At 37.8% G+C, this 6,015-nt stretch overlaps 1 long non-coding RNA gene across 1 annotated transcript; it reads right to left on the minus strand.

Annotated features, from left to right (window-relative positions):
* Positions 1-2,771: 2,771 nt before the first annotated feature.
* LOC142340209 (uncharacterized) lies at positions 2,772-4,296 on the minus strand. The gene is made up of 2 exons (XR_012759062.1): positions 3,298-4,296; positions 2,772-2,889 (listed from the first exon to the last, which is right to left on the minus strand). It is a non-coding gene; the product is annotated as an uncharacterized LOC142340209 (long non-coding RNA).
* Positions 4,297-6,015: the final 1,719 nt, after the last annotated feature.

Here is a 6,015-nt window from a genome sequence, read left to right on the forward strand (position 1 = left end):
CCAGCGGGGCGTGCACCGGGTGGCAACAGTGAGTCAATCTCAGAACCGCCCTCCGCACCATAAGTATAAGTCTCCAAAACAGATTCTGTGAATCGCATACTTGAAGACTAGTGAGCTGAAAGGCTCCAAGAGCACTTAAACCCCACTGGGCGCTACCTGTTTATCCCGTTTTTGAGGTCAAAAAGTAAAATGCGTCAGACGATAAATTGGTCAAGCAAAAAATCGCATTAAAAAAGACCGACAGGACTAATATAATTGCTACAAACTTCGTCTATTTACTTGCCTGAAGTAACTAAAAAAACCAACTTGCAACCCAATACATGAACCCTGCAAAAATCTTTTTAAATGAGGTAATTTTTAGGATCTTTACCGTTTGTGCCCCCCCCCAGCTTAGTTACTGTTTTTGTGCCTTGATGTACGGGACATCTCCCCTTTCACAGTTAGATCCGCCGAAGAGGACGGCAGTTCGCACAATAACAGCAGATTTTCCACGTGCACACGTCTTCTTCAGGATACTCCTCCCGAACTTTCTGATACATGAGGTTCAGCAGTCGATTTTTCAGTCCAGACTGATACAGAACGTTGATCTTTCGGTAAGTTGTTCACAACTCTGTGTTCTAAAAAAGAAACTGGCGCGAGACTTCTGATACTTTGGGGGTCTCAGGGCAGAAAGTTCTGACTTATTACGTTGCTGTTCCAAATCACAGAACTCTAGGAACGCACAATAGTCACATTCCCATGCCTCATTGCAAATTTTTGATAAATGCAGCAGATCCAAAAGCTGGAGAAACATGCGTACAGGTAGTAAATTAGCAACTTTCAACCTGATCATGTAATCATTATTTCTGTAGTCGAATATCCATTTGGAAACAAGTTTTTGAAAAGCTTCCAGTAGTCGGCAATCGATGCGGGATAAAAACCAACACGTGCTTCCAAAAGTGATAATTGGAATATCAATGACTTATATAAACAAAGCCGGGATTTCCAACCTACACCTTGAGGCACGTTTCCTTTGACCATCCAGAACACCGAATTAGCTTTCGAAAGTCTTTTCTCAAAGTTATCATGAAAAGATAGGTCATTCTCGACTGCGATTCCGAGATCTTTCACAATTGACAAACTAGTAATTAGCTCTCTATGAAGATATAGGGATACTGGACTTGGTTGAAAGTTGATTACGAACCATTTCTTTGACGCTAACTGCATTCCATTTTTCTCTACCCAAGATTCAAATTTAAGGATATTTCCCTGCAACTCCGAGAGATTGGTATGGAAAAGCTTTATGTCGTCTGCAAAAAGATATGGTAGAGAGTAATCGAATTCATTCGGCAGTTCATTAAAAAATATTATGAAAAAAACTGGCCGTAATAAGGAGCCTTGTGGTACACCACTCTTGGCGGCCCGTGAATCCGACTCCGATCTATCAAAACGAACAAACTGACGACGATTTGATAAATAACTTTTGATGACTCCATGAAGCTGGCCTCTGATACCATAAGTGTACAATTTAGTCAAGAGTAACTTGTGCGGAACCTTGTCGAACCCTTTTCCAAAATCACTGTAGAACGTTGATACTGTTTCGAACTTCTTGTCAATACATTTGTAGATAGTTTCCAGGTAAGGGAGTAGATTTGCTGGTGTATACTTAACTTGGTGATACAGTGACTATGGATGCTGTCGTAAATACATTGTTCAAGAACTTTGGAAGCAATATTCAAAAATATATATATACATATTGCTACCGGCCTGTAATTGCTAGCTTCGGTAGGTGATCCTGATTTGAGCAGCGGTGAGATAGCACCAACCTTCCAAGATGAAGGGAAACTTCCAGTACACTTGATAATTTTGAGGGGGACAAAGAATTGGAGATAGATTGACTTAAGTGGCGGAACAAACAAGGAGGTATAGAGTCTGGACCTCTTGTCTTTGTTTCATCTAGGTCACTTAGCACCAATTTGTGTGTTAAAAGTTTGTAGAATGTTATTCATACACCGAACAGCTATTCATAAAAGATTCCATGTAGCAAGTTTCAAAAGAGTCCTTCGAAGAGAACACAAACTGGAAGTATTCATTCATTAAATTTACTTAGTCATGATCTAACATATTATTTGCACACCCCATACTCACGTGCCATATTTTTACAAAATTATTTACTATGTAATGGCACGTGTTCCGTAACTGGGGGGGGGGGCATGAAGTAATGGGGGGCACAAACGGTAAAGATCTTTATTTATTGTCTTGGGCCAGCAAAAATCAAGCGTACAGAAGAACAAGACGCCTCGAGCAAGTTCATACGTCGAAAATAATCCAAAATCAAGATACTTTTTGATGGGCAAAAGTTGTATTAGCGTACAATTACGAGGCATCAAAATGAGAACATGTTTTCCTATATTTTTCAAAGCACTAAAGATTTGATAAATAACACGGACGTGTTGTGCGTTTGAACATGCTTCGACCCATCACAGCCGCAGAATATACAAGCAAAACAAATATCAGCTAAAATTGAAACTTTGGGGTCAAGTTAAAATGTTAGATGATGCATTTCTAAACATTTCACTCTTAAGAGTTTTGGGACTCATTGAAAAAACTTTCCTCCGAATGTATGCCGATAATTAGCATCAGATTCTCAGATGTCTGTTCCTCTTGCAGAAATCTGTTCCTCTGGATCAAAACCGCCAGACGCGTCGTCTGTAATTAGGGGGGGGGGGGCATAACGTACGGGGGGCACAAATGGAAAAGATCCCATATAAAATTTGTTGCATCTGAAAAAATCAATTAGCTTTTAAAAAACTCAGCCATTTATAAAGTTTTATTTCTTTCGTTGTTGAGGTTGTAGAGAAATTACGGCAACTGTTGTTGTTTCTTTCCACATTCAATAGATGATTAAATCTAAGTCCAATCGTTCCAGAGACGCTTTCGTAATTTTCCAATCTGTTCACTAACTTTTAAACACAAATTCATTTCTAGCTTTTTCTGTTCGATTTTTTAAGTTGAAAGTTTTATTGGATCGTCCATCTCTTCTGGTTGAATTTTTTAAAATTGTTTTTAATGGTAATTTAGTTTTTGTTGGATACTTGGTTTCTTTGTCACTGTTTATCTAGCTCACGGCCTTATTTTGAAAGCGTTCTAAAAGCTGAATCTCTGTTCTGTTGTTTACACAGAAAAATCAAAACAAAAGCACAGGACGTTTAGAGTTACGTAATCTCAAAATCTGATGAGAGACCTCACTTTGTGAGACACATTTCGCTTCACAATTTATAAACCTCGTTTGCTTTAATCGAAAGCTCCTCTATGTACATCTTCCAGGTAAGGTCATCAGCTGGATGAATTTTCGAGGCCTCCAACTTGGTTCCCAGTGGTTTGAAATTACCGCCTTTTCCTCTCGACAATGGTTTTGAATATTTTCCAGAGCAAGCAGCTTGGGTTGAAGTTAACATAGTGGAGCTTGCTGGTGGATCAGACAGTGGATCTGGATGGTGGGTAAGTCATCCTGAACTTCACAATAATTTTCTGTACAGCTAGGATTTTCAGGCCTTTCACAAAGATGTAAGGATCGGAAAAAGCAAACATTTCCCGTAAATCATTTATGAAATTGTAAAATAAAACAATAGCGGCCAAAGAGGAGAACACTGTTGAACTCCAACGGTGATTTCAAGAACACTTGAGCTGGTGCTGTCCACACTCATAACTCGCTCCGATAAGTAATAAATTAAAACGTCGAGCAAGCAGTCACCGACTACAATAGTAAAATGTTTTTGAATCTTTAATGTGCGGCACTATATCAAACGTTTTCGAGAACTCTGTATAGAACTCTGACATCAAAATTAGTATCTTCTTCTAGTGCTTCGCGCATTTTCCTGAGCAAAATAATAAAGAATAATAATGAAAAGTTGAACAAATCAATGAACTTTTCCAAATTGGAATTTCATCTACAAACTAAGCTTCCAGTTTCAATTCTCCTGTTCGGTATTTGCCGCGTATGTTGATGGCCGGTTTCAGTGTTCTTATATAGAGCACCTCTAGTGTCATTAACTTAGATTTGTTGCCGCACTGGTCCTACATCTTCCACTGGAAAGCTTTTTTATCGCCGTTGCACTCAATTGCATTTATTCCCATCGGTGAGTTCACCTTGGCATGCTCTGCACCCCTTGTCGTAATATGTCGACATGTCAGCCCTACATAGATGGAGTTGCATCCATTACAAGTGAGTTCGTAAAACGCGTGAGGTTTGAAGTCTTTATCAAAGCTAGACTTACGGCTAGGTAAACAGCTTTTAAATTTGCGAGTGGTGAAAATTGTCTGTGAAGGATGAATTCTGTTCAGCTTTTTTTTTACAAATTCATTAAAAATGTTGCCTCTATACTGTAATACAAATTGTTGCTTCACAGTATTTTTCTGTTGTTTTAAGGCTACGTATCCTTGACAGTTTTCCCTACCTAACGACTAGGATTTTGATTATGTTCCCAATTTTTTTTTCATTTTTCGTTAAAGCTTCATGGAAGGCTTCCCAATTGCCTACTACTACTACAGGCGGTGCTTTGTTCCCTGTATTACGTTTTTCATACGTTGAATGGGTGCGTTGCTCGTCTTTCTGACAGTACCAACTTTCATTGCATTTAGAACAGACGGTTGTGACGGCTAATTCATGCAGACGTTTCATTGCTGTTCTAGGTATGTCTGGTTTTTCGTCAATAGCATGAAGAGATCGCAGGACAATGTGAATCGCTTCATTTACGGGAACGTTTGCGTATAAACTTCTTACATCTAGTGATAGGATTTGTTCCCCTTTTTCAAGTTTTGATTGCTCCAGAGTCTTTCATGGGTCATTGGTGTTAATTTTTATGTTTGCTCCTTCAATCTTTTGGAATAAGGTTGTTAAAACCTTGTTAAGTTTATAACAACTTCCCGGGATAGAGAGAACAGGTCTCAGAGGCGTTTGTTTTTCATGTACCTTAGCTGATCCCTACAACCTTGCTCCGGTGGACCTTAAAGCTTCGTAAACCTTAACCGTTATCTTTGCTTTTTTCCTCATATCCAAAAGTTTTTGTTTAGTTCTCTTTATTTATCATTACAATTTTATGGCAAATCTTTTCAACTTTTCTGAACTGTTTGCAACCTACTACTTTTTCTAGTCTTTCTTCCTTGTGCTCTTTATCATAACACAAAAACCAACGCCCTTATCAAAGGGGACACCAATCAGGGCGTTGTCACGCAGATGTTTTTGAATGTTTGCTAATGCTCTATCTAAAGGTTAGAAGGGTGAAAAAATTGTTTGCGTTCGTCATAAAATTTGCAGGAGTTAGTCCACTTGAATCTGGAAATTTTATGATCTAATAAAAGCAATAAATGTTCAGGAGTAGATCGGTACACGTAAGACAAGTGGATACAGAAATATAGAGTGTTGTCATCCTCTTCTAGATTTTTACCTAGTTTGCCACTTTCGACTTACTTGTCAAGAAATTGCGTCGTATAATTTCTCAATATTGGTTATAGGTAAAGAACTCTACAATCAGCTGAACTGTTTTTAAAGCTATTTTTTCTATTATAAACTTTTCAAGCCATTTGTTATATGATTTTAATGTTATCATAGAAATAATTCATCTGTCTTATATTTTTTATTATGTTATTGCAACCTAATAAATAGTATCTGATGTAGGATGCTGAAAATCGAAATTCATTTTCAATTAGGACAAAAGAGCAATAAAATGTTTGTCCAACGAGGAAATTGGTGCGGCTGAAATTACATTTATTTGACCTACTTGCTGTTATTCCTAATTTTCAAACATTTTCGCTATATCTAGCATCATCAGATAAAATGCATTTTAAAGGTATTCTATGTATACAAAAAAATTTATTTCAAATCAATGATGAAAATCGAATTGCTCAAAAAATTAGAAATGCCGACTAAAAGCAAGTGGTTTCACAGTGACAAAAATAAGGAGAAAATACAGAAGGGATGGCAGCACCCTACGAGTCATGTGTTATTTCTCATTAAATTAGCTAAAACTTGGAAAT

The sequence above is a fragment of the Convolutriloba macropyga genome, chromosome 5 (genome assembly GCF_964194025.1).
Source record: "Convolutriloba macropyga chromosome 5, txConMacr16.3, whole genome shotgun sequence".
Lineage (NCBI taxonomy): Eukaryota > Metazoa > Xenacoelomorpha > Acoela > Convolutidae > Convolutriloba > Convolutriloba macropyga.